This window comes from Eulemur rufifrons, unplaced genomic scaffold (genome assembly GCF_041146395.1).
Source record: "Eulemur rufifrons isolate Redbay unplaced genomic scaffold, OSU_ERuf_1 scaffold_125, whole genome shotgun sequence".
Taxonomy (NCBI): domain Eukaryota; kingdom Metazoa; phylum Chordata; class Mammalia; order Primates; family Lemuridae; genus Eulemur; species Eulemur rufifrons.
The window spans coordinates 552,322-576,060 of NW_027182907.1; the positions used below are offsets into that span (position 1 = coordinate 552,322).

Here is a 23,739-nt window from a genome sequence, read left to right on the forward strand (position 1 = left end):
GCTAGGATTACAGGAGTGAGCCACCGCACCCAGCCAAAGCGAGTCATTTCTTAGCAAACATGAGGTTGTTGCAATTTTTAGTTACTTAGAATGTGACATCAGATAAAGTAATCAATAATATTTAAAAGAAAAGATTTAATTCCTTTTGAAACTTTTATACAAAAAAATAAAACTTATGTAATGATGCACACCAGTAAACAGGTATAAGCCACCACCCAACACAGATGTCCTAGTGGTGGACAGTTGAGTAGTTTCTAGTTTTTTTCTGTTACAAACTATGCTGTAAATTCTTGTACCTATATCTTAGTACCCCCCTGACTTTTAGTATCCTTGTTTCTCTAACATACATCTAGAAGTAGAATTCTCAGTTGTGAGATGTGGGCATGATCAATTGTGCAAGATAGTGCCACATTATTTTCCAAAGTGATAATTGCTCCCACATCACTGTGGTGTAAGTTCCACTTTCACATCTTCATCAATGCTTGATTTTTTCCGACATTTAAATTTTTGCTAATCTGATGGGTAAAATGGGATTTCATGGACTTGTTCTTTTCTGATTGCTAAGAAGTTAGGCATTTCTTTATGTGCTTAATTGCTTGGTATGTTTTCTTCTGTGAAAGACGTGCTTGTTCATGTCTTTTGCACATTTTTCTGTTTTTTCATAAGCCTCCCTTTATGTTCTGAAAACAAATTCTTTGTTGATTATATGTGTTAAAATATACTTAACTAACATCTTCTTGGTGTATGTTTTTGTGTTTAAGAATGTTTTCTTACACTCAGCAATAAAGATTTCATCCAGATTTACTTGTAAAAGTTGAAAAATCTTGCCTTTTACATAGAAGCCTAGAATTGATTTTTGAAGAAGGGATTTAATTGCATTTATTTTCTATATGGAGAACCCTCTGTTCCACAACTACTTACTAAGTAGTCTTTCCTTTCACCACTGGTATGCAGTATATAATAGTGTATCAGGCTCCCATACATGATGCGTTCGATTATAGATTGTATTAGCCCACTGGTTCATCATCGTGCCAACTCCACAGTGTCTTCTGCAGTTTGCTTTAGTGTCCTGATACCTGGGAAGGCAGGTCCCATTCTTTTTGTTCTTCTTTTGTAATGTTTTGGCCATTCTTAAAATTTATATGGCCACTTTGTATAAATATTTATACAGAATATAAATATTATTTATATTTATATATTTACATGGAATGGCCATATAAATTTTCAAATTAGTTTGTTAAGTTTTCCAAAAGCCCTGTTGGACTTTGGATTAGACTTGCACTAAATCTATAGATATGAGTCTTCCTATTTATGAAGCTAGTGTATGTCTTCATTGTTTAGTTATTTCCATAAAGGCTTTTAAAAAACTTTGTATTAATGAAAACTTTTAAACATATTCAAAAGTAGACAGTAGTATAATGAGCCCAATGTATCCATCTCTCAGCTTCAAAAATTTCAATTCTTATCTTTACCTTAGTCTATCCACTCTCTTCCTTTCCTCTATTATTTTGAAGGCAAATCTGAGGCATATCAGTTTATCCATAATTATTTCAATATGTATCCCTAAAAAAGACTAAACCACAACACATTATGATATAAATTGATAATTTAAAAGGGTTTATTTACACATAAATGTACATAGTGTAAACAAATGTATTGTGAAGCAAATATTACTCAAGGTAAGAAATAGGACATTGTCAGCACCCCAGAAGCCTCCTGTGTCCTTTCCAATTACATACATTCCTGTTCCAACATCTGGTGGAATTGCTACCCTGATTTTTATGGTAATTACTTCCTTCCATGATTTTTACCATCTATATATGTATCCCTAAAGAATACAGTTTAGCTTGCCTATTTTGACTTTAAATGGAGTCATAACTGGAGGTGATCCTTCGTGTTTTCTTCTTTAATTCAATATTATATTTATTTATAAGATTGATCCATATTCATGTAGGCAGCTAAATTTCATGTTCATTTTTCTTTATTGTCTTGTTGTATGGTTGTACCATGATAGATTTATCCATTATAGTTTTTTATAATCTGTGTTGATACCCAATGCGACCATTAAGAACATTGCTCTTGGCCGGGCGCGGTGGCTCACGCCTGTAATCCTAGCACTCTGGGAGGCCGAGGTGGGCGGATCGTTTGAGCTCAGGAGTTCGAGACCAGCCTGAGCAAGAGCGAGACCCCATCTCTACTAAAAATAGAAAGAAATTATATGGACAGCTAAAAATATATATAGAAAAAATTAGCCGGGCATGGTGGTGCATGCCTGTAGTCCCAGCTACTCGGGAGGCTGAGGCAGTAGGATCGCTTGAGCTCAGGAGTTTGAGGTTGCTGTGAGCTAGGCTGACGCCACGGCACTCACTCTAGCCTGGGCAACAGAGTGAGACTCTGTCTCAAAAAAAAAAAAAAAAAAAAAAAGAACATTGCTCTTTTATGCATTTGTGTGTGTGTAGCCTGGTGAACATGTGCATGAGTTTCCCTAGGGCCGTGCCCCCTACGACCAGGTGGCAGAATAGCGCCCCCCACCACCCAGTCTGTGGGAAAAAATGTCTTCCATTAAACTTAGGAACTGGGGGGGCTGCATGGCAGGAGATGAGCGACTTCATCATCTATGTTTACAGCCATTCCTCATGGCTCCCCACACCCCCCCCCTCTGAAAAATTATCTTCCATGAACCCGGTCTCTGGTGCCAAAAAGGGTTGGGGACCCCTGCTCTAGGGTATATACCTAGGAGTGAAATTGCTCTAATGTCTAAAGAGTTCACCTTGACCATGCAAGAGCAAATTGTTTCAAAGTTGATGTTATTCTTTGACATTCTCACCAGCAGTTTGAGTGTTCCATTATTTCGTATCTTCAGACTTTAAAATCTTTAGCAATTGGGGAAGAATGTAGCAGTGGTTCTTTAAGTTTAGCCTTGTATTGTCTTACATTTTAATATGAGAGTGAACAGGCTGGTCTGAAGGTAGTCAGTTATCTCAATTGATAGTTCACCGTCAGTTATAGACTGAACACCTTGTTCTGCTCTTTCCCCTCTTCTCACTACTGCACTTGTCTTAAAAAAAAAAAAACAAGAAAAAGAAAAGAAAAACCAAAAGAGAGAGTGAACAGTAAGCCTGACTTGTTTGACTAACACGTTGTGAACCTCAAGATTATACACACAAATTAGAGATTTCTTAAACTAAAATTCTCCAGTTGAAGTCTTCCACACTTTTGTTCATATTCCATTTATATTATAACATAAAATCAGTTCTTTCAAGGTATAGAAAAAGGCACATTTAGATAAATTGAAGCAGATTAATTTAAGACATTAGATAACATCTTTTGTTTTTATGTTTACTTTCCTGTATGGTTAGGCATGAATCTAATTTGGCACATTCTCCTTATTCTGTTCCTAGTAACTCTTGTAGAAATCACATAGTAGCCACCAGGCATCTTTGTCACTCTATGTACTAATCATTATTACAGCTTAATTTTTTAAAAGATGAAAAATAAAAATGGAAGTTCTTGTTGGCTCATGCCTGTAATCCTAGCAATCTGGGAGGCAGAGGCAGGCAGATTGTTTGGGCTTAGGAGGTGGAGACCAGCCTGAGCAAGAGCGAGACCCCATCTCTACTAAAAATAGAAAGAAATTATATGGACAGCTAAAATATATATATATATATATATATATATTACTATATATATATATGCCACGCATGGTGGCACATGCCTGTAGTCCCAGCTACTCGGGAGGCTCAGGCAGGAGGATCGCTCGAGCCCAGGAGTTTGAGGTTGCTGTGAGCTAGGCTGATGCCAGGGCACTCTAGCCCAGGCAACAGAGTGAGACTCTGTCAAAAAAAAAAAAAAAAAAGAAAGAAAGAAAGAAAAAGGAAGTTCTAGTATTTTCCTGTAACTTCCCAGTAGATCATTTTGATCCTCCCTCAGGAGAGCATATCCCACATTGCAAACCGTCAATGACAGAAGTCAGAAGTTTAGAGCACCCAGCCCCAAATCTTTAATTTTATAGCTTAAGTAAAATAATTTTTAGAGACTCCGACATCCTTCTTTTCACTCAACTAGCTTACTTTATAGCCTACTTTAATTAGGAGGAACATAATGCTGTATTTAGCCTAATGAAACAGATATCAGCAATATATGTTGAGTAGGGTAAGCATATAGTTTATCACCAAATCACTAGACTTTTGAGGATGAAAGAGAGTAATAGTAATGTTAATCATTCACCACAGCAATAGGTATAAATCTGGACTGTCCCGGGCAAATCCATGATATATAGCCACCATCATGTTGCATGAGTGTAGTTAAAACTAATATCTTGCACCTTCATGTCATGGGGTAGAATAAAGTAATGTTCCATTTATTTTAGGTAGAGCAAAGTTTTAATTTCTCCTTTGTTGAAATGAGGAAAATAGTTTTTAAATGCCTCTCATAAGTTTTCTCATTCTGTCTTTTTCCACCAAGGGAATCTTGGTCAGATGACAATCAGAAAAGATGGTTTAATCTATATAAGAACACCCTGCAAATTATAAAGTGTTCTAGTAACATAAGTTACATTCCATTATCAAGCCAGGAGGCAATGGAATAGGAAAGCTGAAGTTTATTTCTGCTTTTCTGACTTTGGTCTTAACTTTAAGGTTTCATTCTTTGAGTGGTCTTAGGTAATCCCCCAAGATGGATTCCCAAGTCCAAAGTGAAATACTTGATTAATATATGTTCCTTTCTACTAACATGAATGATAAAAAGTAAATTGTTTTAACAAATTCTTCTATTGTTAAATTGCTTTTTTAAAAACCTCAGTTATCCACAAAGAATTAACAGATTCATAACTAGATTTTCATGTACTTAAATTTCTTATGTATTAATACTTTGCTTAAACAATTTATACATTTAGTACTATATGATAATTCTTAAGGGCTTTATTGCAATCGTACCAATGGTATAACCTGCTTATTTAGGAAGAATAAATTATTTTTAAAAGTACAAGATGTAGATGTAACAATTTTTATAATCATACTTTTGGCTATAAAACAATATCTATTTTAAGTTGGGATTACATTTTAGTCCCTGTCTCATTAAATTAACTAGTTATGCATGAAAGCCAGTATAGTGTAGCATAGTATTTCTAAATTTCAGCTATTCATGTACCATCTTCACAATTTACCATAGCTCTATGTTACCTATAAGAAAGAAATATTACTTCCCATAAATAAAAGATATACATAAGAATATACTAAATTAAATACGTAACTGTTAAAGGTTAATGTTATTAATATTTATACATACCTCCCAAAATTATCTCAAGTACTTCTAGTGTGTATCTGCCACACTTTCCAAAATACTAGTGTTAGCACATAGTAACTACACAGACTGGATTCAAATCCTAATTCTTGTTAACTGTGACTTGGTGCAATGAGTTTCTTAGATTCCGTTTTCTCATCTGTGAAGTCAAGTTGATGGTTTTACTCTCATAGCCTTCATTATTGTACGGGCTAAATAATGCCAGTGAAGAGTGCCTGTCACATAGTAAGAGCGCAATAATTGCTGGTCCTTATTATTGTTTTTATTATCTTAATCCTCAGATATCTTTGTTATCTGACAGTAGTCATCCTAAACAAAATACATCACCCAAGAAAGACGGTTTAAAAAATGGTGATATAAATGTAGACTTTGATCAACTGAAAGTTGATGCTAAAAGTTAGTATAAAAATATATTATCTTTCATAGTTGCCAGAAAACAGTCAAGGTTTAAAATATCTCCAGTGTTTATTCATTAAGTCAAAATAAATATTTTTAATTGACTACAATGGCATCATTCTGATTGTGAATGTTAAGTATGTTCTTATTTTTGCTTGACTTGTCTTTAAAGTCACCTAATATATCCGATAATGCTGAATAATAATATGGCCTTTATTCTGCTTCATGTTTCCAATTTGAAAACTTTCTTTCTTGTGTCTAATTGTATCTCTGTAAATTGTGTACATTTTTTTAGTTTTCTCCTCTAAGAAAAGAGATTATGGTCATTCCAAAAAGATCATTAATTTTAATGATATAAAGAGCTGCAGCACTACTTAGTCCTTTTAAAGAAGTTTTCTCTTATTCTGTATATAAAGATGTCTTTTTTCCAGTAAATAACAATTGAAAAATCAGAATAGTGACAGTTTTAATAAACTGAGAATCAATATTAATTAAAGGGAAACTAGGAAGCAGATCACTCAAACTGAAAAGAATTTTTTATTTTGGGACTGCTGAAATCCCTTCTCACAGAAGCTTTATGCTTGGTTCTCTTATTTTGCTTAATATTCATCTTTAGGTTTGTTTCTAAAACAAGTAATTATCATAGTGATTCATCATGCTTTTTAGATAACTTTTCAGAGGGTTAAACATTGTAGGTAATTCATAGCTCATTGTTTTCAATTTATGAGACTGTAGAAATTACCAAGAAATGAGTGAAGACTGGTTTGATGCTAAAGAAAACCTGACAGGAGGTGACTTCTCAGGAAGGAAAGAAAATCAAATCGAACAAGATAGATGGAATCTGAAGTTTACACTAGGTTGGTTTAACAATTTACTGAGGAATCCTAACCTATTTGTAAAATAATACTTACCTGCTTCTGTGTTGTGTTGGGTGCCTGAGCTGTTTTAATATTTTATTCCTGTTTGTGGCTTTTCTTTATACAAAACGAGAAATTGGCCAGTTGGAGGTCAACTTTTTAAAGAACAGAAAATTGCTAAAAGCTTAAACCCAAGATTTAGTTAGCAAGTAGATAAGCTGCATTCTTTTCCACTGAGCCCTCACTGGACACTTTTCAGGTGCGGTTACCTGGGGAACAAAACCAACTTCTCTGCTTTCCTCAGGTAACCAGTACTAATCTATCAAATCGGTATTAGTGATGGAAACTATTTGCTTTCCCTCACTTTAATAATTTCATCTATTTCAGGAGTATTTTCATCTTTAGATAGTCCTTAAATGCTTATAATAGTTAGAATAATCACAGGCACTAGAGAAAATTCTATCATTTCTTGTGATAGTTATGCTACCTCTCTTTATTTTTATCTGTATGTTTCTGTGGGTTTTAAATCTTCCGTATTAGCGATGGTTTTATTTTTTACTGCTTGTATAAATAATGGCTTATTAAGATTTTTAAATAAAATATGAAAATATAAGAAAATTAAAATTACCTGAAGTTTCTCCAACCTTCACTAACCACTATGAATATTTTAGTGAGCATTTCAATGCATTTCTTTATGCATATATTAATACATATACACAACTTAAAATATTATATCATCTGATTTAATTGTAACTTTTTTTTCTTTCCTTGCATTATTTTCCACCATATCACTTGTCACAATACTGTGTGTTTTGCTTACTTGATGCTTGATTGATTACTGGGTTCACTGCCTTCCCACCCTTACATACTAGCTCAGCAAGATCAGGGATTTTTGTTCACTGCCAAGTACAGCATGCAGCCCATGGGGTATCCAGTAGATATTTTGTATCGAATTAGTGAAGGGTTAGGTGATGGGTGTAATGTATACCTTCTGACTCCTTTGCTGTACTATAGCTCTTTACTTCTTTTTCACTGCAATATAAAAATGTAAAGTTAGGTAGTTTCAGTGTTTTCTCTGTAGAATACATTTATAATCCAAAGAGATTAACAAATTAAATGAAGTAAGTTAATGAAGAAGGTTAGGTATTGATTACCTAAAGATGAAAGACTCTGCCTGAATTCTAGCACCAATACTTAACAGATTTGTGACCTAAACTCCATGACCTCAGTATCATCATCTGTAAAATGGAAATAATAATAATAATAATAATAGCTCCGTCACGGGGTGGTTGGGAGAATCATGTGAGGTGATGAGTATATAAAGTGCTTAGCATGCTGCCTGGAGCAGAGCATTCAATAAGTGCTAGGCTACTCTTGTTACTATTACTACTTAATGAACACAATAAAATTTACAAATCTCCCATTATTATTTAAAAATTATTAAAACATAAGTAAAAGTACTCATGGATTCATTCAACAATATTTGTGTACTCCCTCTGTGCCAGGTATAGGATTTGCTAGTAATTCAAATCTCAATTTAGTGAATCTTTGATTTCAGACCAGGTTCCCTTCACAATATTGACTATGAGATGACAGCCTAAGAATTTTGAAATTTTGTCAAGCAAGAAAAAAACTATCTATAATCCTAGTATTTGTGGTTTCCAAAATCATGCTGTCTAACTCAAGTAATTTGTCTGTTTTTTTCTTATGTGCTCTTAACATTATCACAAGCTATATAATACCTGCTGTTGATATTTGTCTGATTGAAAGGTTTCCTTGGTACATTATTTCCCCAAAAAAGGAATGTGTGTAAAGAGGTCTCTGAAACCACTAGCTCTAGCCAGCACTAACACTAAGGAGTTAAGATCCTGTGTACATCCAGTGTTCTCATAGCACTTCTCTGAACCAGGGACAAATGACAGACTTTTTTAGTCGTGATGTACAGTCAGCCCATGGGTTCTGTATTCATGGATTCAACCAACTTTCTTGTCATTATTTCCTAAACAACGCAGCATAACAACTATTTACATAGAATTTACATTGTATTAGGTATTGTGAGTAATCTAGAGATAATTTAAGGTATATAGGAGGATGTGTGTGGATTACATGCAAATACTATGCCATTTTATATAAGGGATTTGAGTATCCTCAGATCTTGGTATCCACAGGGAGTCCTAGAACCAGTCCCCCAGGGATACCAAAGGACAGCTGTAACTGATTACTCCGTTTAGATGTAATTTATTCATTTGAGCTATGAGAGACTTAATATCAACTAATCCATATCCATTTATTTTTCAAGATGATATGATTAAGGCCCAGAAATCTTAACACTGTACTCCAGGCTTTTGGTCTTCAGTCTGGTCATGCTGATATTTGATAAGCTTTGTGATAGTAAAAAGAAACCATGAAATATTTAGCAAGTTTTCATTTTCTCTTAAACATCCCAATACAATGATGATCATTTCTGTGGTATATTCTGTTTTTCTACAAGCAGAAATGTATGCTGAACACTTACGAAGAGATAAAGGTTATTTGGTACATGTTGGTGGTCTCTGCCCTTCAGTATCTGAGGTATGCCAAGATTTCTTTTTGAACTTCATATTATTTCTCTTTTTTTAGGCTGATTGAAGGTCTCATTTCCAGAAATACCTAGTTCCTGAAATTTCAATTTATGATTCTTCTACTAATTACAGGTTTGTTTCCCAAATTCAGTCCAATGTGCATTACTGTGTGCCTGCTGCTCACTAGAGGTTCTGTACCAGACATCAGCCACAGTGGGGATAAAGTCAAAGGCCATTCCCACAGGAGGGTCCCAGGCTAGTATAGGGGGCCATGTAGACAAATAGTTGCAGTCATTATAGACAAATAGCTGCAGTCATTAGTTCGTGCTGTTCTTAATCAGATCTTTCTTGGATTATACTTTGTAGCTTGTTATTAGTAGTATGTAGCAGACTTACTGACTTCCGTGTACTTTATCTTGTTACGCACTGTTTCACAGGGAATGTAGAGTGCCTTAGTTAAGGAGAACGGGCTCCAGAAAGAGATAACTTTGGCTCAATTCCCAGGTCTGTCAGCAACTTGATGAATAAATTTGGGCAATTTACTTAACCTTTTTGTACCTCAGCCTCCTCTTTGTCTATAAAGTGAGGTTGATAGTACTGTCATAGCGATGTTGTGAAACTACTATGAGTTAAGTATGTAAAGCACTAGGAGTAAAGCCTGGCACATAGTAGATGCTCAGAAAATTGTATTCTATTATTTCTGAGTTTAATTACTTTTTAGATGACACTTTTATACTTTTTAGGTAGATAGCTACATCATCTGTATATAATCTCTTCCAATCTGTCTGTTGCTACTTTCTATTTTGTGACATTGTCAGATCATTCAAATCACAGTGGTGACGGAAATACCTTTACTGTCTGCTGATAAAAAATGATGGCTATTCATTTCAGATATGAAAATCTTTATCAATTAAGAGAGAATCCTGTTTATAGTTGGGGTTGAAATTTGTTAAAAAATAGGGTTTAATTTTATTTAATGGAGTCACCTAAGAGTATATGCTTTCTAAATTTTACTCATTAATGTGGTATTAATACATTTCATTAAAGCAGTATTATAATCCTAGTAGTATTGCCTGATGTGAAAGATTCTTTTAGTATCTTGTTGAATCCTTAAAACAAACTGTGGGGTTTTCTTTTCTTAAGTATTATACATGCTGTGTGGAAATTTAGAAAATACAATTAAATGCAAAAATACAAGGAGGTTATAAAAAATTATCCATAGTCCCATCATTTGAAAACAACCACTTTTCAGATTTGTTATGTACCCTTCCACTGACACTCTCTAGGTCTGGTGCTTTTATAGGAATAGCTCTTGCCTGACTTTCTCAATTATATGGTTAAAGTTCTGATTCGATGTTCCAACTTTTTGTTTTTTTTTTTTTGGTCTAAATATTTCCCAACAACAAGGCCATAAAGATATTCTCTTAAATATTCTGGCAAACGTTTTAAATTTTGACTTTCACATTGCAAGCCTTTGAGTCATCTGGAGGTTGTTTGAACATAGGAATTAATTTTAACTTTTTTAGTATAAATAGTCCCCAGATTGCTAATCTCTGCAACTTTATCATATATCAGCTTTGCAAATGTTTTACATTAAATTTTAATATAAAATTAATAGGAGATAATTCATGAGAAATGCTTAGTGTCTTTTATTTCTCATCTTTAATTTGGTTTTTATTTAGTTATCCTAAATAAACATTGTTCCTGATTTCAAGCTAAGTATATCAACCTTTTTTTTTTTTCCCCAGACAGAGTCTCACTCTGTTGCCCAGGCTAGAGTGCCGTGGCATCAGCCTAGCTCACAGCAACCTCAGACTCCTGGGCTCAAGGGATCCTCCTGCCTCAGCCTCCTGAGTAGCTAGGACTACAGGCATGTGCCACCATGCCCGGCTAATTTTTTCTATATATATATTTTTAGCTGTCCATATGATTTCTTTCTATTTTTAGTAGAGATGGGGTCTCGCTCTTGCTCAGGCTGGTCTCGAACTCCTGACCTTGAGTGATTCACCCGCCTTGGCCTCCCAGGGTGCTAGGATCACAGATGTGAGCTACTGCACCCGGCTTAATATATCAACCTTTATAAGAGCATTTATTGTTGTGAAAACTATATTTGAGTCAGTGGTTACAAAATTAAGTTTGAGGTAATTTAAAGTCAATGAAAAACCTTTTGGTTTTCTGCTTTTCTATTTCAGATATGCAACTCTTGCTTTCCAGAAAAAACCACAAAAAACGGTGATCTAAAGATGGCTGTGAAGGAAATGAATGGTGCCAAAAAGGTGGGGGCCTGCTGCTTTCCAGTCTTTTTTTTCTTCTTTATTCTTGAATAGTGCTACTCTTTAAGTAACTAATTGTTATACTTTCATCACTTTTTATAGCTAATGTTATCTCATAATTATTAAAACCATAAAAGGTAGTCATTTTATTTTTTTATGCCCTCATCTGTACCTCACTGAGGTTTTTGTTTTTTTTTTTTTTTTTGAGACAGAGTCTCACTTTGTTGCCCAGGCTAGAGTGAGTGCCGTGGCATCAGCTTAGCTTACAGCAACCTCAGACTCCTCAGCTTAAGCAATCCTACTGCCTCAGCCTCCCTAGTAGCTGGGACTACAGGCATGCGCCACTATGCCCGGCTAATTTTTCTATATATATTTTTAGTTGTCCGTATAATTTCTTTCTATTTTTAGTAGAGATGGGGTCTTGCTCTTGCTCAGGCTGGTCTCGAACTCCTGACCTTGAGCGATCCACCTGCCTCGGCCTCCCAGAGTGCTAGGATTACAGGCGTGAGCCACCGCGCCCGGCCCTCACTGAGGTTTTAAACACGATGTGGAAAATGATGGAGGTTTGCTCTGCCTCCTGCTCATCCTGTGACTCTGCGAGAGCTACCTCACTCTCTGAGCTTTTTGTCTTAAAATGAGGATAATAGTTCTTATCTCAAATATTTATAAGTTTAAATGAGCTTAATATGGAAAAATTCTTAGTACAATGTACTGAGGATGTACTCAGTAAGTACAGCTATTATCATTGCTATTACATACCAGTAATTTGGCTTTTTCTTGGAGAGCTCATTTTTTCTGTGGTTTCAACTATCACATTCCAATCTTTTCACTTATTTACTGAACAAAGAGTTATTACATACCAACTGTGTACATTGTTCTAGGAACTGGGAAAGCAACAGTGAACAAAGTAGACAAAAATCTGTGCTTTTATATGAAGCTTAAATCTAGTGGGAGAGATAATGGCAATAATTAAAATGTAAGATTCTGGTGTGACAGAGCTAATATTTTATGTATTTTGCCCTGACTTTTCATCTAGGATTTAAAGTCTGAGCCCTTCCTTTGTTGAATTTTTGCAGGATTTACAGTGGTTTCGCACCATTTATAGTCTATTTGCATGGTTATTGGTAACTAATTTATCATTTTAATTTTATCTTTCACAAGTGAAGGAGGCTGCACTTTATATTACTAGTCCCCCCTCCCCTCATAACCAGTGATACAATTCTGGGCATGTAGTTTGTGTTCATTACATAAAGTATTTAGTAAATAAAATATGGAATATTTATAATTACTCTTGAGACCAAACTTTATCAGGTGGGTTGGTTATGTCCTGTCTTTGGGAGGATTGAGAAAATAGTTACACCATGTGCTGTGTTCTGGGGTTCAGAGGAAGAATCCCAGTTGAGGAAGGCTGATTTAGACATAGTCTCATAGACTTTATCATTACTATAAAAAAGGCTGATTTAGACATAGTCTCATAGACTTTATCATTACTATAAAAAATTATGTTGGCATGTTTTCTTAATACATAGCCCTGAACACCACTGAAGTAAATTTACTTGGTATAAATAATCTTAAAGTAAAAATTTCAGAGCAATTTATTTCATTTATAATTTTAAAATTTATTTTAACTGAATAAGCTGGATTATCACTATGTCATGGTATTAAGAAAACTTTTAAAATGCTTATTTAGGGTTTCAAGAATTGTAAACAAATTCAATCTGCTGCATTATTACCTGATGCACCTTTTAGATTCATACCTCCAAATACATTGAACTTGCGTAGCTTCACCAAGATCATGAAGTGACTGGCTGAACTACATCCAGAAGTCAGCAGGTAAGAACTAAAATTATATTTTAATTGGTTTTAAGCTTTTTATGTAAAAGCATAGTTCCATTCAATAACTTAGCTATAGTCAGATTGTGTTACTTTGGAAAAGACAAATGCTCGCATATGTTTTCACTTTGCCTAGAGACCATATTATAGAAGCTCTTCAGGAAGTAAGAATAAATCCTAAAGGGTTTCTGAATCGCTTATCTGTTAATACTATTGTGGAAATGACTTCATCCATTCTGAAAAACTCTGTTTTTATTCCTAACTGGAAGCAGAGATCATACAACATGTTCTTTTTTATTTAAATATTACTTTAAAATTTTAAGCTATTTATTTCTTTTTTCACATAAAATGAATATTAACTTAAAAATATTACTATTAATATAAAACCATTACCCCAAAATTGCTTGGTTTAACATTCGTCATCTCACAGTTTGCAGATTAAGATTCAAGGCTGGCTTAGCTGGGTAGTTTGCGTTCAGAGTCTTTCATGTTGCAGTAAAGAAGTTGGCCTGGACCGTAGTCATCCAGAGGCCACACTGAGCCTGGAGAGTCTTCTAAGATGGCTCATTCACATGGCTGTTGGCAAGAGGCCTCAATGCCTTACTGCATGGGCCTCTCCACAGGACTCTTCGAATGCCTTTAGATTGTGGCAGCTGGCCTCCCCTGAGCAAGAGAGCAAGGGGGAAGCTGCTCTGACCCACCCTCAGGAATCACAATTGATCATTTTGCCACATTCTATTAAATGAAGGTCACTACATGCAACTTATACTCAAGGGGAGGGAAATTTAACCCCACCTCTTAAAGAAAGGCATATCAAAGAATTTGTTCATATATTTTAAAATGGCCACCACTGAACATATACAATACCTTTTTACAACATAGGAGAGACTTCTGTTTCTGGTTATAAGTGTGTAGATGACTGAAGCCAACTGTCCACTGAGAACAACTAAAAAAGCTGAATAAATATTAAAAAAAAAAATCTGCTTGAAGGCACAGATGAGCTATCAAGATAATGATGACTTACTGGATAAGAGTACAAAGAGGGGTCTCAAAGTATGCCCAGTGTATGCGGGTACTCTCCCCCAGTATTATTTGCAGAGGGGAAGCTAGGAGTGCATGGGCCATTTTGATAGCATTGAAGCCAGGGGGATGGGGTCTTGGTAAATTCTCAGCATGGGAGTTGGGACCCCAGTGGGCTGTACATGAGGAGAACAAGTTTGAACCCTAGAAATACATGTTGCTCAGAAGGGCTGTAACTCAGCTTCAAAATTTAGTCCCTAAATCAGATTGAGATGATCTTGGGTCATGAGTTCTCCCGGCACCTGGAAGAAATGAAAGTAAGACTTCTATGGAGGAAAAGAATATAATTTTAGCCCTCAAATTATTTATGCCAACAATTTTGTACTTGTTAGCTTATTTTATAAATAAGAACATATAATCAAAATCATGGCCAGTGGGCACCGTGGCTCACACCTGTAATCCTAGCACTTCAGGAAGCTGAGGCAGAAGGATCACTTGAGGCCAGGAGTTTTGAGACCAGCATGGGCAATGTAGACAGGCTCCATCTCTACAAAAAATGAGGAAGACATTTCAAAAGCTCAGGGAAAGCTAGGCCCCTCACACCAGTTAGCCCAGCTGTGGCTGCAAAGGGCAAGTTCTTCAAGGAAATGCAAAGTGCCACTCCAGTAAACACATGAATGACAAAAAAGCAAAACAGCTTTATTGCTGATACAGAGAAAATTTGTGTGCTCTGGATAGATCACCCCAGCAACAACATTCCCTTCAGCCAAAACCTAATTTAGAGTAGGCTCCTCTCTTGAATTCCATGAAGACTGAGAGAGGTGAGGAAGCTGCAGAAGAAAAGTATGAGGCTAGAAGTTGGTGCATGAGCCTTAAGTAACTATCATAAGAGTGCAAGGTGAAGGAGGAAGTGATGATGGATAAGCTGTAGCAAGTTATCCATAACATCTAGCTAGGATAATTCATGAAGAGCGATACAATAAACAACAGATTTTTAATGTAGAAGACATACTCTTCTGTTAGGGGATACCATCTGAGACTTTCATAGCTGGAGAAGTCAATGCCTTGCTGCAAAGGACAGGCTGACTCTTGTGAGGAGCTACTATAGCTGGTGACTTTAAATGGAAGCCTGTGCTCATTTATTGCTCTAGAGTAGAAGGGTCTCCAGCTATCTCTCTCTCTTCTTTTCTGGCTACTCTGAAACCACCTAACTTTTCCTATTGATGTCCACATCACTCATCGTTTACGGTATCTACAATTGAGAGGCTACCTGGAGATCCTGATGCCAGCTACGGGTGAAAGGTGCGTGAAAATATTGCGGTTTTGCTCTTGTGACCCTAACTGCAGATACAGTTTACTTCCACTGACTCAGTGTCTATAGAGAGGTACACAGAAGGTGTCTCTAAACGCACTGTCATCTAATCTTAACCGCACCGTTAGGGACTCAGAGTTGTCCTAGAAGTTGCGGTCAGAAGAGCTTAAATTGAAAGCTTCAGTTTTCCCTTGGTCTCGTCCATTTTTGTCCCACTCTTTACAAGCTAGCCGCTCATGCGTACATTATGCTGCTCTAACCAAGTTTGGGCCTAGGGAAAAAGGTTCTAAATTAGTAATTTCTCTGTAGTAATTTACTTTAAGATAAAAAGTGAATGATGGTTACAATCCAGAGAATCTCAAAACAGTCTTACTCTTTATAAATATTGCATGTACTCAAGTGTACACACACCCCCCCCAAATGGTTTTGAGACCATTTAGATTGTTTTCAAAGCAGCCTAATCTTGATCCTCGTGCAAAAGCCATGTTACTAGCTTTGTATCGTTGTTTGAGGTGCTGAGGATTGGCGCTGAAAGCTTCCCCCCCTCCTCCTAGTCTACAGTCAGGTGATCTGATGTTGATGTGGGATTCAGAAAACTAACTGAAAACGAAGGCTTCAGAAGCAAAAATGTTCTGACCTTGCCTTGTGTGCCTGCCTCTTGTACCAATCCTTCCCTGAAGCCAGCCATAAAAGCCAGCATCCCTGTGTCCAAGGAGGCTCGTACAGCCCAGAACCCCTTTCTTTTTTCCTGAAGGCTAGCCTTAGATCCTAAAGTGAGTCTACGTAAAATGGCCATGAAGTAATTATCTGACCCGCTGTGTTTTACCTAAAACCCCGTGCCAGAAAGGGCCTTGCCGCCCTGCAACCCAGAAGGGAGGAAGGCACACTGGAGAGAGTCCAGGCAGAATCTCAATATAAAAGTCTCGCTGGTTCTGCCACTCGGCCCGTTAGAATTAGCGCACCCCCTTTTGGTCCAGTCATTTCTACTGGACTGTCCATGCTTTAAACATAAAAAATGAACAGCTTCCCCTGCACCCTTGAGTGTTCCTTCTGAAGGTGTCCATGCATAAGTTTTAATCCTTTCTGCTAGTAATCTTCACGGCAGCAAATTCTCAACAGGTCTTTATGGGGACCTTTTGGGGGGCCTTTGCTCCCAGCCTTCGGGGACCAGAGACACTTTGATCCCTGTGATGTCAATAAATTCTGTTTTGGGACGTGAAAAGATGATTTTGTCTAATTCACTGATCTTTGGAACTACTCTACACTTCAGTATGTCAGTGGTCATTAAAAATTAAGTGGATATAAAAGTTAAAGGTCATAAAAGTTTGGCCACAGATACCGTCTCTCTGACATATCTTGGCCAAAAGGGGCGGGGGGGGAAGGGACTTGTGAACTAAAATAACATTTTGAGGCTCACCTCGCACGCACGCACGCACGCACGCATGCACACACACACCCACACACACACACACACACACACGCCTCCGCCACCAGCGCCGCCTATAGCCTGCAAGCCCCGGCTTGGAGATGGCCCACCTCTTCTGGCCAAACCAATGTATGCCTCCCACGTATTGGTTTATGACTTTCCCTGTAAGCCCTGTCTCCCTGAAAGGTAAAAAACCAAACTATACCATAGCAGCCACAGCGAGTCCACTTGCTCAAGGCCTCTTGGGCGTGGCTCCGGGTCATGAGCCTCAAATTTGGCTCAGATTAAATCTCTTTCAAACTATGTTACGGAGTTTGGTTTCTTTTCCCTTGACAAGGTTGGCGCCCGGGCGTGGGGCTCAGAGAAGACTCAGGACCACCGAAGGAGCAGCCCGAACTCGGTGCCGAGTCCCGGCGTGGCCCTTTTGGGGAGGGGGGGGCCTACACTTCCCCCCCCCCCGACTCCGAGCTTCTCCTCTGGTGGAACTGGTGGGTCGTCCTGAGCTCCCCTTTTGGTTGATGGTCTCGGTTTACTCTGAGCTGGTTCTTTTCCTGGGAATTGTTGTTTGGGATCCTAACTTAGATTTGGAGGTGCATCCTAAAGGGTCTTCTCCATTGTCTTTTTATCCTAAAATTAATCTCAATCGGCTTTGCTGTGCATTTTTGAAAGAGGAAACCGAACTGTCTTGTTGGTAGATAAATGAGACTGAGTTCCTCAGCTCCGAAGAGAAGGGGCATCTTACTCCTCCCAGCCTTGGCAACCCCGGGTGACGGGGGTCCCGAGTGGGAGTTGCCTGGGGCGATTCCCCGAGGCGCGAGTGGCCCCATACGGAACCGGAACCCCCGCTCCCCCCCACAGACACACACGTACGTTAATTAAAAGGAGGCTCGTCCAGGAAACGCATATAAGAGCTGATCACTCGGCGTTTGGAGCCCTCTCGGAGGTACTAGACCTCCGAGAGAGAAATCTGAGACACCTAAGAGGGTGGGAGCGACTCAGTGGTGAGACCTTGAGGAGCCCCACCCACAAGCAGCACACTCTGATCCACGACACCCAACCCTGTAGGACAGTTCGGTTGCTTCTTTTAAGGAGAAAATGGGACATCCTTTAAAATCGAGGAAAGACAAGGGAGGATGACCCCCAGGGGGCACCCCAGTTGGTGTGTGGTACCCCTACTTGCAAGTAGTTCTGTAAATGAAAAGATTCAAAGGCCTGCCAGGTGTTTCTGGGGCTCTGGCTGGTTATAGAGCTAATGCTGGTGCACAAGTTTTTACGAAAGGGCAAATGACATCAAGGAAAATTCAGAGCTGAAACGCTCGACCTACCGCTCTAGAGTTCAAGTGTCTCGAGCTATTTCTCTCTCTTCTTTTCTGGCTACTCTGAAACGTGCTGACTTTTCCTATTGATGTCCACATCACTCATCGTTTACGGTATCTACAATTGAGAGGCTACCTGGAGATCCTGATGCCAGCTACGGGTGAAAGGTGCGTGAAAATATTGCGGTTTTGCTCTTGTGACCCTAACTGCAGATACAGTTTACTTCCACTGACTCAGTGTCTATAGAGAGGTACACAGAAGGTGTCTCTAAACGCACTGTCATCTAATCTTAACCGCACCGTTAGGGACTCAGAGTTGTCCTAGAAGTTGCGGTCAGAAGAGCTTAAATTGAAAGCTTCAGTTTTCCCTTGGTCTCGTCCATTTTTGTCCCACTCTTTACAAGCTAGCCGCTCATGCGTACATTATGCTGCTCTAACCAAGTTTGGGCCTAGGGAAAAAGGTTCTAAATTAGTAATTTCTCTGTAGTAATTTACTTTAAGATAAAAAGTGAATGATGGTTACAATCCAGAGAATCTCAAAACAGTCTTACTCTTTATAAATATTGCATGTACTCAAGTGTACACACACCCCCCCCAAATGGTTTTGAGACCATTTAGATTGTTTTCAAAGCAGCCTAATCTTGATCCTCGTGCAAAAGCCATGTTACTAGCTTTGTATCGTTGTTTGAGGTGCTGAGGATTGGCGCTGAAAGCTTCCCCCCCTCCTCCTAGTCTACAGTCAGGTGATCTGATGTTGATGTGGGATTCAGAAAACTAACTGAAAACGAAGGCTTCAGAAGCAAAAATGTTCTGACCTTGCCTTGTGTGCCTGCCTCTTGTACCAATCCTTCCCTGAAGCCAGCCATAAAAGCCAGCATCCCTGTGTCCAAGGAGGCTCGTACAGCCCAGAACCCCTTTCTTTTTTCCTGAAGGCTAGCCTTAGATCCTAAAGTGAGTCTACGTAAAATGGCCATGAAGTAATTATCTGACCCGCTGTGTTTTACCTAAAACCCCGTGCCAGAAAGGGCCTTGCCGCCCTGCAACCCAGAAGGGAGGAAGGCACACTGGAGAGAGTCCAGGCAGAATCTCAATATAAAAGTCTCGCTGGTTCTGCCACTCGGCCCGTTAGAATTAGCGCACCCCCTTTTGGTCCAGTCATTTCTACTGGACTGTCCATGCTTTAAACATAAAAAATGAACAGCTTCCCCTGCACCCTTGAGTGTTCCTTCTGAAGGTGTCCATGCATAAGTTTTAATCCTTTCTGCTAGTAATCTTCACGGCAGCAAATTCTCAACAGGTCTTTATGGGGACCTTTTGGGGGGCCTTTGCTCCCAGCCTTCGGGGACCAGAGACACTTTGATCCCTGTGATGTCAATAAATTCTGTTTTGGGACGTGAAAAGATGATTTTGTCTAATTCACTGATCTTTGGAACTACTCTACACTTCAGTATGTCAGTGGTCATTAAAAATTAAGTGGATATAAAAGTTAAAGGTCATAAAAGTTTGGCCACAGATACCGTCTCTCTGACATATCTTGGCCAAAAGGGGCGGGGGGGGAAGGGACTTGTGAACTAAAATAACATTTTGAGGCTCACCTCGCACGCACGCACGCACGCACGCATGCACACACACACCCACACACACACACACACACACACGCCTCCGCCACCAGCGCCGCCTATAGCCTGCAAGCCCCGGCTTGGAGATGGCCCACCTCTTCTGGCCAAACCAATGTATGCCTCCCACGTATTGGTTTATGACTTTCCCTGTAAGCCCTGTCTCCCTGAAAGGTAAAAAACCAAACTATACCATAGCAGCCACAGCGAGTCCACTTGCTCAAGGCCTCTTGGGCGTGGCTCCGGGTCATGAGCCTCAAATTTGGCTCAGATTAAATCTCTTTCAAACTATGTTACGGAGTTTGGTTTCTTTTCCCTTGACAAGGTTGGCGCCCGGGCGTGGGGCTCAGAGAAGACTCAGGACCACCGAAGGAGCAGCCCGAACTCGGTGCCGAGTCCCGGCGTGGCCCTTTTGGGGAGGGGGGGGCCTACACTTCCCCCCCCCCCGACTCCGAGCTTCTCCTCTGGTGGAACTGGTGGGTCGTCCTGAGCTCCCCTTTTGGTTGATGGTCTCGGTTTACTCTGAGCTGGTTCTTTTCCTGGGAATTGTTGTTTGGGATCCTAACTTAGATTTGGAGGTGCATCCTAAAGGGTCTTCTCCATTGTCTTTTTATCCTAAAATTAATCTCAATCGGCTTTGCTGTGCATTTTTGAAAGAGGAAACCGAACTGTCTTGTTGGTAGATAAATGAGACTGAGTTCCTCAGCTCCGAAGAGAAGGGGCATCTTACTCCTCCCAGCCTTGGCAACCCCGGGTGACGGGGGTCCCGAGTGGGAGTTGCCTGGGGCGATTCCCCGAGGCGCGAGTGGCCCCATACGGAACCGGAACCCCCGCTCCCCCCCACAGACACACACGTACGTTAATTAAAAGGAGGCTCGTCCAGGAAACGCATATAAGAGCTGATCACTCGGCGTTTGGAGCCCTCTCGGAGGTACTAGACCTCCGAGAGAGAAATCTGAGACACCTAAGAGGGTGGGAGCGACTCAGTGGTGAGACCTTGAGGAGCCCCACCCACAAGCAGCACACTCTGATCCACGACACCCAACCCTGTAGGACAGTTCGGTTGCTTCTTTTAAGGAGAAAATGGGACATCCTTTAAAATCGAGGAAAGACAAGGGAGGATGACCCCCAGGGGGCACCCCAGTTGGTGTGTGGTACCCCTACTTGCAAGTAGTTCTGTAAATGAAAAGATTCAAAGGCCTGCCAGGTGTTTCTGGGGCTCTGGCTGGTTATAGAGCTAATGCTGGTGCACAAGTTTTTACGAAAGGGCAAATGACATCAAGGAAAATTCAGAGCTGAAACGCTCGACCTACCGCTCTAGAGTTCAAGTGTCTCGAGCTATTTCTCTCTCTTCTTTTCTGGCTACTCTGAAACGTGCTGACTTTTCCTATTGATGTCCACATCACTCATCGTTTACGGTATCTACAATTGAGAGGCTACCTGGAGATCCTGATGCCAGCTACGGGTGAAAGGTGCGTGAAAATATTGCGGTTTTGCTCTTGTGACCCTAACTGCAGATACAGTTTACTTCCACTGACTCAGTGTCTATAGAGAGGTACACAGAAGGTGTCTCTAAACGCACTGTCATCTAATCTTAACCGCACCGTTAGGGACTCAGAGTTGTCCTAGAAGTTGCGGTCAGAAGAGCTTAAATTGAAAGCTTCAGTTTTCCCTTGGTCTCGTCCATTTTTGTCCCACTCTTTACAAGCTAGCCGCTCATGCGTACATTATGCTGCTCTAACCAAGTTTGGGCCTAGGGAAAAAGGTTCTAAATTAGTAATTTCTCTGTAGTAATTTACTTTAAGATAAAAAGTGAATGATGGTTACAATCCAGAGAATCTCAAAACAGTCTTACTCTTTATAAATATTGCATGTACTCAAGTGTACACACACCTCCTCCAAATTGTTTTGAGACCATTTAGATTGTTTTCAAAGCAGCCTAATCTTGATCCTCGTGCAAAAGCCATGTTACTAGCTTTGTATCGTTGTTTGAGGTGCTGAGGATTGGCGCTGAAGGCTTCCCCCCCTCCTCCTAGTCTACAGTCAGGTGATCTGATGTTGATGTGGGATTCAGAAAACTAACTGAAAACGAAGGCTTCAGAAGCAAAAATGTTCTGACCTTGCCTTGTGTGCCTGCCTCTTGTACCAATCCTTCCCTGAAGCCAGCCATAAAAACCAGCATCCCTGTACCCAAGGCACGGTGGCTCATGCCTTAATCCTAGCACTCTGGGAGGCTGAGATGGGCAGATTGCTAGAGGTCTGGGGTTCGAGACCAGCCTGAGCAAGAGCGAGACCCTGGCTCTACTAAAGTTTGAAAGAAATTAGCTCGACAACTAAAAATATATAGAAAAATTTAGCCGGGCATGGTGGCACATACCTGTAGTCTCAGCTAATCAGGAGGCTAAAGCAGCAGGTTTGCTTGAGCCCAGGAATTTGAGGTTGCTGTGAGCTAGGCTGATGCCAGGGCACTCTAGCCAAAAAAAAAGAAAAGAAAAATGTAAGTTGCTTTTAAAATCCCTCAGGTGGTTAATACAGTAGGAAAGTTACAAATTAGAATAAAGTTTAAATCATCAGTGCTAACACCTCACAAGTAATTTTAACTCAAATACAATGTATCTTATTTCAGCTTCTGTTCCACAGTACCCTGGACTTACTCTCTTCTGTTACACTTTATTGTGCTTCCTTCAGTAATTGCGTTACTCTGAACTATAAACTCCGCAATGGCGTGAACTCTCTTATCTTGTTCACCTCAGCACCTAGCAAGTGTATGGCACACAGCAGAGTTTCAATAAATAACAATCTATTAATAAATGAAGTTAAGACATTAAAATTGCATATATTCTACTTGTACAAAAAATGCAATTTTAATGTGATTTTATGAAACAGATTTAATTATGAAGTAACTTGAACTGAAAAAGCACTTATTTAAAATAAAACTAGCTTACCTACTATACTTATTCAGTTTAAAAAATAAAACTTTGTGTACAAGTTTTCAGCAACACACATTTTCCAACTAACATATAAGATAATGTGATCTGGAAATGTATCACTCTCATTTCTGAGGAACATATAGATAACAGTCTATGTGACTCCTTCAAAACTCTGATGCAACAGTATTCTATTACCTGCATCATTTCTCTTTTCAATTTTACAAAAAGGTAGACAAACTTTTAGCCATTTATGGAGCAAACAGTCTGGAGAATTGCTGATGTTACCAACTTTAACTGAAATCTGCCACATACCCAGTGCAAATGCAACTTTACAATGATCTAATAGTGTCAATAAATTGCTTACCACTTAGAAAAATAAAAAATGTGAAATGTGAAACATTTAAAAAAGTGTAACTTTTAAAACCTAGAGCTTAGATCCATCCCCAGAGATTCTGGTTTAATGTTTTTTTTAAAAATTTAAAAAGCAATTTAGATGCTCACTCATGATTGAGAACCAGCATGGTAAATATTGTTTCTTCCTAATGTGACTTGTGTAGCACCGTCACCTAAAATCCCAAATAATTCATTTAAAACAATATGGTACAAATACTACTGTAACTAAGGCTTACAATAGTACATTTTTCATCAACATTTGTCTAAAAATGCAGGTGAACCAAGAGAAAGTCCAACTTTATATTAGACTGCTCATCGTTTGGCTTTTAAGTCACTTGAAAGTAACTGGGACTAAAACTAGTTTTATTTGAACAGTCCTTCAAAAAAATAAAAACTTTCAAATGATTCAAATGGTAGTTTCTTGCCTGAAACAAACCAACATGAATATTAATCACAAGTAAGAGGCTTCTTAAGATTGTGTAGAACATATATGTGAAGAGTGGTA

General features: G+C 39.0%; 1 long non-coding RNA gene and 1 pseudogene across 2 annotated transcripts in view; one reads left to right on the forward strand and one right to left on the reverse strand.

The window, feature by feature from the left end:
* Positions 1–23,739, reverse strand: part of LOC138379714 (uncharacterized) — a 171,056-nt gene that overhangs the window by 129,668 nt on the left and 17,649 nt on the right. The gene's annotated exons all lie outside the window — the stretch shown is intronic.
* On the forward strand, positions 184–13,329 carry LOC138379718 (RNA-binding protein 44-like; annotated as a pseudogene).